The 12,141-nt window shown below is 52.0% G+C and overlaps 1 long non-coding RNA gene across 1 annotated transcript in view; it reads right to left on the minus strand.

The window, feature by feature from the left end:
- Window positions 1-325: 325 nt before the first annotated feature.
- The window catches only part of LOC140391415 (uncharacterized), a 46,122-nt gene continuing 34,306 nt past the window's right edge, over window positions 326-12,141 (minus strand). The window contains exons 2-3 of the long non-coding RNA XR_011935055.1: window positions 5,033-5,322; window positions 326-595 (exon numbers count right to left, since the gene is read on the minus strand). This is a non-coding gene — a long non-coding RNA (uncharacterized lncRNA). The remainder of the gene's footprint in view (window positions 596-5,032; window positions 5,323-12,141) is intronic.

A 12,141-nucleotide genomic window follows, 5' to 3' on the forward strand; every position in this document is an offset into this window, starting at 1 on the left:
TGTTCTCAGACTTTTGTATCTCCTGCCCAATGGAAGAAGTTGAAAGAGTGTATAAGCCGGGTGGGAGGAGTTTTCGATTATGCTGCCCACTTTCCCAAGGCAGTGGGAGGTGTAGACAGAGTCATGGGAGGCAGGTTCACGTGAGGGACTGGACTGTGTTCAAGCTGTGATGCAGCCAGATAGGATGCTTTCTATGGTGCATCTGTAAACGTTGGTAAGAGACAATGTCCTCTTGCTCTTTATCTTTATTAATAATAACCACAAGATGCGAGTATGTTCCGTGTATTGGACAAATGACCACACAACCAGTATATTAGTTCAATTATTGTTTGTTATTAAACATAAGCTTGGTTCTATGCATAAAAATCCACACTCGGCTACACATTAAACTGTACCTAACAGCTTAAATGACCTTTACTTAACATTCAAGTGACCGGCTCTGTGCAGGTTAGGTAAGACCTTTATCTGATTCCCCACGTATGGCGGCTGGAAATTGTCAGGTACGTCTAGGCTGCGGCTCGTCCTTCAGGTAGCGATCACGGGTCCTTGAACTTGGCTGGTCGATGTGCTGCAGTTGGTGGGGCAGAGGCCGGTCCTAAAAGAGACAGAATGTTGGTCGCGCAGTATCTTTTATCCTCCGATCTTTTGCGCTCTTTTGGGCGGTCCCAACTCGGGATCCAAGAGATCGATAGGATTTCGATCACCCTATCGATTCAGACCAATTAGGGGCGGGTACCTTGATAGCTGGGCGGGTCCTAGTTATTATTGTCCAAGGCACGCATGCACTCCAAAATAAGGTAAATAGGCCCCCCCGAGTTTGTTACTGCTGCTATGTTTCAAGCTGAGTCCCATTGTCCTGAGGAGATCGGTGATTGACCTTTAGCAGGTGCAAGTATCTGGTTTCCTCTGCACAATACACAGGGGCTGTGTATCGTCTGTGTCCCAACCTGACTACAATTCCCATTATCCTTTGCGGACGTCCATTTTAGATGGCCACAGTGGACATGCCAAATTTCCTTAGTTACCTGAGGAAGTATAGGTGCTGTTGTGCTTTCTTGGTCATGGCGTCGACGTAGGCGGACCAGGACAGATTGAAACTGTTAACCATCTCCAGCTCGGCACCATTGACTCAGACAGGGGTGTGTACGAAACTTTGCTTCCTAAAGTCAATGGCTAGCTCTTCAATTTTGCTGACATTGAGGGAGAGATTGTTGTCGTTACACCAGTCCACTAGGTACACCATAACCCTCCTGTATTCTGACCCATCGTTGTTCGAGATCGAACCCCTTATGGTCATGTCAGCAGGAAATTTGTAGATGGAGTTTGAGCCAAATACACAGTCATGTTTTTATAAGGAGTGTCGTGTTGGGTGTTCCAATACACAAACGAACCAATACGGTTGTAGGTGGTACAACTCCGTTTTATTATTCTGTACAATAATAACTAATAACTTCTGGCTGTGGTTCGTACTTCACCAGCTAACCTGTGGACCCAGCCCTAGCACTATCTTAGTGAGGCACTCAGCACATGGTGTATGTTTGAGTGGCACACTGTGAGCTCTGTGCTCTGAGCTATCTCCTGGTAGAATGAGCGGGAACTGTGTTGTTCCCTATAGTGCGTGTGCTCTCACTGGTGATTGGCTGCAATGTTGTGTGTGTGTTGGTTGGTCCAACTGCCTGTCCATCAGTGTGTGTGTGTGATTGCACCATGATATGTTAATGTGGATATCATGACAAGGAGTATAATAGAAGGCTAAGTCAGCAGCTTTGCGAGGCCCCGGTATTGAGGACTATCATAGAGGTGATTATGTTGTTTATTCTTACTGATTATGGTCTATGGGTCAGAAAATTGAGGATCCAGTTGCCAGAGGAGCCAAATCCTAGGTTTTGGTGCTTTGATATGAGCTTGGCTGGGATTATGGTGTTGAAGGTGGAGCTGTAGTCAATGAATCGGAGTCTGACGTAGGAGTCCTTGGTGTCGAGGTGCTCTAGTGATGAATGTAGGGCCAGGGAGATGGCGTGAGCTGTGGACCGGTTGTGGCGGTATGCAAATTGCAGTGGATCTAGGCATTCTGGGAGTATGGAGTTGATGTGTCTCATGACCAACCTCTCAAAGCACTTCATAATGTCAAGGCCACCCGGACGATAGTCGTTGAGGCACATTGCCTGGTTCTTCTTGATGCACTATCAATTACCACAAAGATGAGAGTAGTGGAATAATCAAGGCTTTATTGAGCAAAGGTGTTGTGCCTCCAGTAGCTGCTACCAGAATGGCTGCAGCACTGGCGAGCACACACATTTATACGTGGAGTCAGCAGGCAGGGATTTACCCATGTACCTCTAGTATATGTGTCTTACCGTAATACATATAATACTGCTAGTGGTGACTACCACATTCACCCTCTGTTAAAAAAGAGTCCGGCGGGGGTGGTGGAAAATAATTACAAGTTCAGTCTGTCGGGGGCCTTGACCCTCCTCTGCGATCGCCTCAGTCCAGGTGGTGATGTGGGCGCTGACTTAGTCACCTGTGCCTCCGGGAGCATGTTGTCCTCGTCTTTGTCACCCCTGAATGGAACCAGTGGGAGGATGGATCCTCCTGGGGTGGGGTCTGCGGTGAGGTTCACTGGGGGGAGGGGGAGTGGCGCAGGGGAGACTGAGGCAACCGGGGGTGGGAAGGCGTACTGCGGGTTTGCATGTTGGAGGTGGAAGCTTTCGACCAATGGGTCCGACTTATGCGTCCCCACATGCTTGCGAAGGAGGACGGGTCCAGGAACTGTCGGCCATGTTGGGAACGAGACCCCAGCGGTGGACTTCCTGGGGAAGGCAAAGAGCCGTTCATGGGGGGTTTCGTTAGTCGCGGTGCAGAGGAGCGATCGGATGGAGTGGAGCACGTCGGGGTGGACCTCCTGCCAGCGGGAGACCGGGAGATTTTTAGACCGCAGGGCCAGCGGGACGGCCTTCCAGACTGTCCCATTCTCCCTCTCCACCTGTCCGTTTCCCCGGGGGTTGTAGCTGGTCGTCCTGCTCGAGGCAATGCCCTTGCTGAGCAGGAACTGACGCAGCTCATCACTCATAAAGGACGATCCCCGATCGCTGTGGACGTAGGTGGGGAAACTGAACAGTGTGAAGATGCTGTGGAGGGCTTTAACGACCGTGGCAGAAGTCATATCGGGGTGTGGGATGGCGAAAGGCAACCGGGGGTACTCATCGACCACATTCAGAAAGTACGTGTTGCGGTCGGTGGAGGGGAGGGGCCCTTTGAAGTCCATGCTGAGGCGCTCGAAGGGGCGGGAGGCCTTCACCAGGTGCGCTCGATCTGGCCGGTAAAAGTGCGGCTTGCACTCCGCGCAGACCTGGCAGTCTCTGGTGACACTCCTGACCTCCTCAATGGAGTAGGGCAGGTTTCGGGCCTTGATGAAATGGAAGAACCGGGTGACCCCCAGGTGGCAGAGGTCATAGTGGAGAGCCCGGAGTCGGTCCACTTGTGCGCTGGCACATGTACGGAGAGGGCGTCAGGGGGCTCGTTCAGCTTCCCAGGGCGATACAAAATCTCCTAATTATAGGCGGAGAGTTCGATCTTCCACCTCAAGATCGTTTTTGATCTTGCTCCGCTGTGTATTATTGAACATGAAGGCAACCGACCGTTAGTCAGTGAGAAGAGTGAATCTCCTGCCGGCCAGGTAATGCCTCCAAATCTGCACAGCTTCCACAATGGCTTGGGCCTCCTTTTCGACAGAGGAGTGCCAAATTTCGGAGGCATGGAGGGTGTGGGAAAAGAAGGCCACGGGCCTGCCCGCCTGGTTGAGGGTGGCGGCCAGAGCTACGTCCGATGCATCGCCCTCGACCTGGAAGGGGATAGACCCGTCGACCACGTGTATGATGGCCTTGGCGATGTCTGCCTTGATGCGGTTGAAGGCCTGGTGGGCCTCAGCCATCAGGGGAAAAACTGGACTGAATGAGTGGGCGGGCCTTGTCCACATAGTTAGGGATCCACTGGGCATAGTAGGAGAAAAATCCCAGGCATTGTTTCAGGGCCTTGGGGCAGTGGGGGAGGGGGACTTCCATGAGGGGGCGCATGCGGTCAGGGTCGGGCCCTAGAACTCTATTTTCCACGACATAGCCAAGGATGGCTAAGCAGTTGGTGCGGAACATGCATTTCTCCTTATTCTACGTAAGGTTAAGGAGTTTGGCGGTCTGGAGGAATTTTAGCAGGTTAGCGTCGTGGTCCTGCTGATCGTGGCCGCAGATGGTGATGTTGTCTCGATACGGGAAGGTGGCCCGCAGTCCGTACCGGTCAACCATTTGATCCATCTCACGTTGGAAGACCGAGACCCCATTAGTAACGCCGAAGGGAACCCAAAGGAAGTGATAGAGGCGGCCATCTGCTTCGAACGCAGTGTATGAGCAGTCCTCCGGGCGGATGGGGAGCTGGTAGTAGGCGGACTTCAGGTCCACTGTGGAAAAGACCCGATACTGCGCAATCTGATTGACCATGTCAGATATGCGTGGGAGGGTTAAATGTCGAGCTGCATGTACCGATTGATGGTCTGACTGTAGTCAATGACCATCCTGTGCTTCTCCCCAGTCTTTACTACTACCACTTGGGCTCTCCAGGGGCTGTTGCTGGCCTCAATGACCCCTTCCCGCAGAAGCCGTTGGACCTCCGACCTGATGAAGGTCCTGTCCTGGGCACTGTACCGTCTGCTCCTGGTGGCAACGGGTTTGCAATCCCGGGTGAGGTTCGCAAACAAGGAAGCTGGATCGACCTTAAGGGTCGTGAGGCCACATACGGTGAGGGGGGGCAGGGGTCCTCCGAATTTTAAGGTTGAGCTTTGGAGGTGGCACTGAAAGTCCAGGCTGAGTAACAGGGCAGCGCAGAGGTGGGGGAGGATGTAGAGCCAGAAGTTGCTTAGCTCTACACCTTGGACGGTGAGGGTCGCGATGCAGTACCCCCGGAGTTCCACAGAATGGGATCCGGAGGCCAGGAAGATCTTCTGTGTGACGGGGTGTACCGTGAGGGAGCAGTGCCTTACCATCGTTGGGTGGATGAAGCTCTCTGCTCCCGGAGTCAAAAAGGCAGGACGTCTCGTGCCCATCGATTTTCACCGTTGTCGTTGCGGTCGCGAGGTTGCGGGGCCGGGACCGGTCCAGCGTGATCGAGGCGAGCTGCGGCAGATGCTGGGAGGCCCCGGGCTGGTCAGCGGTGGTGGAGGTAGCGGCAGGCAATGAACAGCCAGACGAGCTTCTAGGCGATCAGGGGTCCTGAGGCGCCATACAAAATGGTGCCGAAGATGGCGACGAGGGCGCACATGGTAGGTGGCATCTGTCATGATATTCAAACACACACATCATGATAGACACACCAACAGACAAATCCGAATACACAACACCACAACCAATGACAGAAAGATATAAAAGCACAGACACGACACCCGGTGGTCAGTATTAGCTGGAGAGGAGGACCAGGACAGACCTGCTACACGAAACACTCAGGGAGACAGCATGTGCAGAGTATCCAGAACGAACTGTATTATAAGAGTTAAAATAAAATAGAGTTGTACCACATACAACTGTGTTGGCTCATCTGTGCACCAGAGCACCCAACACCACATGGTACAGGAGTGGATCGATACCTGCCGGCATACCTCAGTGTACACAGACAACCAGCAGTGCCCAGGCAAAATGATAGAGCTCCCGGTTCCGCAGCCGCTCCAGTGCTACGGCGATCTCCGCGAAAACTGGCAGCGATTCCGGCAAGTGTTCGAATTGTTCCTGGTGGCAGCTGAACTCCAAGACCTGGATGACAGCGAAAAAATTGAATTTCTCCTCACCATCGCCGGTGCAAGGGCAAGAGAAATATTCACAAGGTTCAGGTTCTTCAGGAGGCAGCAAAGGTACGATTACCAGGCAGTCCTGGACAAATTCTCCAAGTACTGTGAAGAAAACGCAATCCAATCGGCAAGTAAAGGTAAGAAAAGCTGCAGTACTCACCTCGTGGCTGGGATCCCGGAGCCCGAATTCCCAGAGGCCGAAATCCCGGGCCTCAGAGAGGGCTGGGTCGAGGTCGGCGGCCATCTTGCTAAAGGTATCACGCTAGCACAGTTGCGCGAGCAGTGCGCAGAACCGGAAGTTTCGTTTGCGCATGCGCGAGATGCTGCGCATGCGCAGTCAAGAAAACGGCCATCGGTAAAGGAACAGCGATCTGAGCATGCGCAGCCGCTTCCTACGTGCTACATACCGAGCGTCAGGATGTCAGAGGCCCCAGACTGCACCAATTTAAAGGGGAAACGTCCCAAATCCAATTTAAAAGGGAAACGTCCCAAATAAAAAAAACAAAAATCTGTTAAAGCTGTAAAACAACCTTCCCTCACCTGGAATGACAGCACATTGCCGCAAATTGACCCAGGAGCTGAATTTGACCTCCGAAGAACCCTCCGACAAGCAGTTACCTACGCACAAGCCGATGATTCCGACCTCGAATACTTCGATGACGATCTTTACAGTGTTTCCGGACCTCGCGAGCCCAATGATAGCTCCGTGGTCCTATACGACTATGACTCGGACGAACCTTTCGTGTTGCACATTGGCGGTCCCCACATTGAATCCGACGCAGATGCGGATTCATTTTTCGGATTTGAGGATCTTCAATCCAGCAGATATGACGTCCCAACTTATCAGTACCGGATGATGCTGCAGCCTGACATTAACAGACAGGGAGCGGTGCAAGCACACGGAGAGCGCCCTGCTGCCACACAGAGCGTGGTCCACGTCCCGCTCAACGTTCCCGACTCTATGAAAGAAGACATGCAAGACTCCAGAGCGCAGTCCTTGCATGAACAAGAAGTGACTCCAGTGTCACAAGCCTCCACAGAGAGCTCGTGGACAGCCTCCACGATAGAAGCAACGCAAGACTCCAATGTGCGGTCCTTGCAGGAACAAGACCATGAGGGTCTAGCAACCTCTCCTGACCAACCAGCGGCAGACGATGCAAGTCTGCCATGCTCACGTGAACAGCAAGAAGGCTATAACAGCCTACCATGCTCCACTACACAGCAGCATGACCATGACGGTCTCTCATGCTACAATGAAGGGCACAGCGCTGAAGACTGTTCAAGCCCAACTGAAGACAAGCCAAAGGAATCGCCTCGTCCAAGCCCGAAGAAAAAAGGTTTATGCGCTGACCTTCAGGATCATTATAGCCGAACAGAGATTAATAATGCTGCACGGCCACAGAAGGATGCTGAGGATTTGCTAAAGAAATTAATTGAATGTTTAACTTGCAAGGAGCAGACTGAGAATTGCCAGTGTTTTAGTACGGATCGAAAAAATGGACAAGACATTGATCCTCAGGTAATGGAAATAACACAACCTGAATCATATCTACAGCAGGGACAAATGTCTCCCTTCAACACAACGCCGCAAAGTCCCAACTTCGGAGACCAGCAGTTAGTCAGTAATGACTCTTCAAACCTTGAGGGGAACATTAATTGCATTGAACCTATACACACTCTACTGATAAATGAGCAGAACATTGGAGCAAGAATCCTGAGGACACCGACATCGAGTAGCCAGATAACAAATTTAAAACCCACAGCAGTTTCAAGTGAACCAAGTGTGCTTTCCACTAATGGTGAAGATGCAGATAAGGTCGACCCGATTATCCATTGTACCACACTAACCCCAGTGATTAAGCAGTTATGTATGGGGAGTATAATGTGGGCAATTGAGAACAGTAAAAGAGAGACTGTGACCATGCCAGTCCCAGCAAAATCAGACCCAGAGACCATGAAGGCATGTACATTAGATAAAGATACATATGAGGTACCTGAGAAGAAAAGTGAAACGGAATGTTCTTTGGAAAATAGTACAATGTCGATAGAAACATTGGATCCTATATTCGAGACCATACATATGGGAGAATTTGGGGGTAATAAACAAGGTTCTGCAATGTCTGGGGGAAGATTTAAAATTCCAAAGAAGAAAAGCCCAAATGAAGGACAACGGCAAGACAATGACAGTCCACCGACATGGTGTGCACCACCAGATGAAAACTCTGACAATTTACCCAACCCTAGTGAACAGCAAGCTGCTAATGAGGATCTATCCACGGGATGTGAGACGAGTGACGACAGCATCCCACTTCCCATGCAAAAGGTGCAAGGTGACAGACCTCGCCTAGTGCGTACCGAGGCACTCGACGATCACGGTGGGACCACTGACGACTGCGGTGGCGGCGCACCGCTTCCACCCTCGATGGCTCGAGCCTCTCCACTGGTTGGTGCATTCCTGCATGTTCCGACTCCAGAAGTGCAGCTTCAGGGAATCTCGGCTGCCTCCAGTGAACCTGTTGGGACTCCGGACGGGGGGCATCGACGGAAGGCAGACCGGACTCCAGATGGGGAGCAGCCAAGCGCCGACTCTGATTCGCGCACGCCAGACCTTGCTCTGGCGGTGTCGCGGCCTCGGTGATGGCACGCTCAGGGTGACGGCGGATGCCACGGCGACAGGGAATGGATCGCGTGGCAGTCCCACTGGGTCGGCAGTGGCAACCAGCACCAGCGGTCCAAGATGGACACACCAATTCGCGCCATCGCCAGACGTTGATGCGAGCAACAATTCTCTCTCCAAGGCGACATGCTTCGACGTTTCTCTGCGGAGTCGCCCTTCCGGCACAGCAGGTGGCCGGAACCAGCGTGCACGGTCTCGGCCAACTTCCACATCTGGCACAGTCATCGCCTTGCATGATATTAGTGATGGTGCTACTTCGATGGCAACGACCCATCGGCTACAAGATGCCGTCCACCACAAACATAAAAAGAAAAAAGACTCCACCTTGTTCCTGGCATGCAGGGCGGATGGATTGGTGCGTAGGCGCAATCAGCGAGCTTTGCGCCGCCTTCCACGCTCGCAACTGAACCGTACGCACACGCCGGATCCTCCACTGGTTCCCAAGGATGACTTCGTGGAGATGCCACGGATCATGCCCCTTCCATCGCCACCAGAACCAAACCACAGCCAAGGCAACACTAACAAAGATGTTGAATGTTATATTTGCACGAATGAAAAACCAAGCACTGCACGAAGTACAACAAATGGAAAAGTAGAGACTTCGGCAACAGCATCACCTCCAACAGTTCAAGGTGAACCAGTGTGACCCCAAATCTCCACAGCTGAACCGGCTTGAGGGCCAGCCCATTCTTGAGGCGGTCACCCATTAGACTGGACTTATAACGCTGTTCATACGTTCAAAAAGTCAAACACTTCTGTATTATAACCTGTTGTTGTTTATTGTTCCAGATATCGTCTGACCGGACCATTGTTCAAGTTTTTTTTTTTCTCGCATCCATGTTTTGTTATGGTACAACCTTGTTAGTGTGACGCACCCGACATCGCCCCATGTAAATAGTTACGTCATATACACACGCTGTACACAACACACACTCTTAGATGCACTCACGACACGATTATATTTATAACCACGTAGGCACATATCTTTGTAAAAAGGGGGGATGTCATGATATTCAAACACACACATCATGATAGACACACCAACAGACAAATCAGAACACACAACACCACAACCAATGACAGAAAGATATAAAAGCACAGACACGACACCCGGTGGTCAGTATTAGCTGGAGAGGAGGACCAGGACAGACCTGCTACACGAAACACTCAGGGAGACAGCACGTGCAGAGTATCCAGAACGAACTGTATTATAAGAGTTAAAATAAAATAGAGTTGTACCACATACAACTGTGTTGGCTCATCTGTGCACCAGAGCACCCAACACCACAGCATCAAAGATGGTGGCGCCCACGGGCCCGCACGTGGCTTGCGGCATCAAAGATGGCGGCGCCCACGGGCCCGCACGTGGCTTGCGGCATCAAAGATGGTGGAGCCCACGGGCCGCACATGGTTTGCGAGGAGGAAAATGGCGGCGCCCTTGGGTCGCACGTGGGGGGTGCAGGGAAGCTGGGCCTAGAAACAGCAGTGACTGACCAGACCTGGCAAACAGAAACAAAGTGTCCCTTCTTTCCACATCTGTTGCAGGTCACACTCCGCGCCGGCAGTGCTGCCTGGGGTATTTGTTCTGCCTGCAAAAATAGCATTTGCGTCCCCCAGGGTTGGCTGGCTGCCGTACGGCGCAGACTTGCGGGGAGCTGGAGTCGGCAGCTGGTGGGGCCCATGAGGGTGCCGCGCGGTCGGGGGCGTACGGCTGGACGTTACGGGAGGCCACTGTTAACGAACTCGCGAGTTGCCTAGTTCCTGCAAGATCAAGCGTACCCCCTTCCAATAGGCGCTGGCGGACATACGCAGACCTCATGCCCGTAACGAAGGTGTCTCGGATTAAAAGTTCTGTGTGCTGGACTGCCGAAACTGCCTGGCAGTCACAGTTCCTCCCCAGGATGTGGAGGGCACGCCAGGAATCGTCCAGGGACTCACCGGGGAGTTGCTGTCTCGTGGGCAGGAGGTGCTTGGCGTATAGTTGATTGACTGGCCGAATATAATGTCCGTTCAGGAGCTCCATTGCTTTGGAGTAAGTGGGTGCATCCCGGATGAGAGGAAAATGTCAGGACTCACCCGTGAATAAAGGACCTGGAGCTTCTGTGCGTCCGAGGGTTCCTCAGCAGATGTTCAGAGGTAGCTTTCGAAGCAGGCTAGCCAGTCGTCAAAAGTGGATGTAGCGTTGGCTGCTTGAGGGCTCAGCTTCAGGTGATCAGGCTTGATGTGAAGATCCATCGTTTTAAAAATCTTTGCTCAATAAATTGATGCACTATCAATTACCACAAAGACGAGAGTATCGGAATAATCGAGGCTTTATTGAGCGAAGATGTTGTGCTCCTGTAGCTGCTCCCAGAATGGCTATAGCACCGACGAGCACACACATTTATATGCCGCCTACTGGGCGGAGCCAGCAGGCAGGGATTTACCCATGTGCCTCTAGTATATGTGTCTTACCATAATACATATAATACTGCTGGTGGTAACTACCACACTTCTTTGACACCGGTACGATGGTGGTCTTCTTGAAGCAGATGGGGACCTCGGAACAGAGTAGGGAGAGATTGAAGATGTCCGTGAACACATCTACCAGCTGGTCCGCACAGGATCTAGGTACATGACCAGGGACTCCGTCAGGACTCGTCACTTTCCGAGGGTTCACTTTCAAGAAGGTTGATCTGACTTAGGAAGCTGTGACAGTAGGTATGGGTGTTTCTGAGGCTGTTGGGCAGTTGACAATGGTTTGCAGGTTTGGGAGGGCCAGGACCCCATGCTTCTAGTTCTTTGCAAGATTGAAGATTGAGCTAACATAGGCAGCAGGGTGCTCCTTGCTAGTGAGTCTGTGAACATCTCCCGCAGTGCTGTCATGAGGTTTTTGTAGAAGTCCACTGGGAATCCATCTGGTCCTGGCGCCTTCCCCGCCTGCATGGAGTTAATGTTCTCCATGACTTCTCCCAATTCTAATGGTGCTTCCAGCCCCCACATCCTATCCTCCCACAGACTGGCATGTCCAGTCCATCAAAGAACTGCTTCATCCTCAAGTCCCTCTCAGGGGCTCAGAGATGTATAGCCCCCAGTAGAAGGCTTTGAACACGCTGTTGATCTTTTCCGGCTCTGCTACTAGTCTGCCTTTGTTGTCCCTAATCTGAGCTATGTCCCTATTGGCTGCTTGCTTTCTAGCTGGTGAGCCAGCAGACAGCTGACTTTGTCTCCGTGTTCATAAAAGGTCCCCCGTGCCTGGTGGAGTTGGTGCACTGCTTTCCTCATGGAGAGCAAGTCAAAGTCCACTTGTAGCTTTTTCCTCTCCCCAGCTCTACGGTCAGGGCCACAGAGTATATTCAATCTGTCTCCAGTATGGAGTCGACCAGCTGTTGCCGAGCCATCCTCTCTTCCTTATTTCTACGTGCTTTATAGGCAATAATCTCATCCCTGACCACAGCCTTCAGCACCTCCTAGAATGTGGCGGATGAGACCTCACCATTTTGGTTGTTGGTAATGGACCCATCTATGACCTGCAATATTTTCTCACAGAAAGCCTTGTCGGCAAGGAGGGCCATGTCCAACCTCCATGGGGGGCGTTGGGCATGGCCCGTCTCCAACCTTTGGTCTATTTAGTATGGGGTGTGGTTGGACATTG

The sequence above is a fragment of the Scyliorhinus torazame genome, chromosome 15 (assembly GCF_047496885.1).
Source record: "Scyliorhinus torazame isolate Kashiwa2021f chromosome 15, sScyTor2.1, whole genome shotgun sequence".
Classification (NCBI taxonomy): Eukaryota; Metazoa; Chordata; class Chondrichthyes; order Carcharhiniformes; family Scyliorhinidae; genus Scyliorhinus; species Scyliorhinus torazame.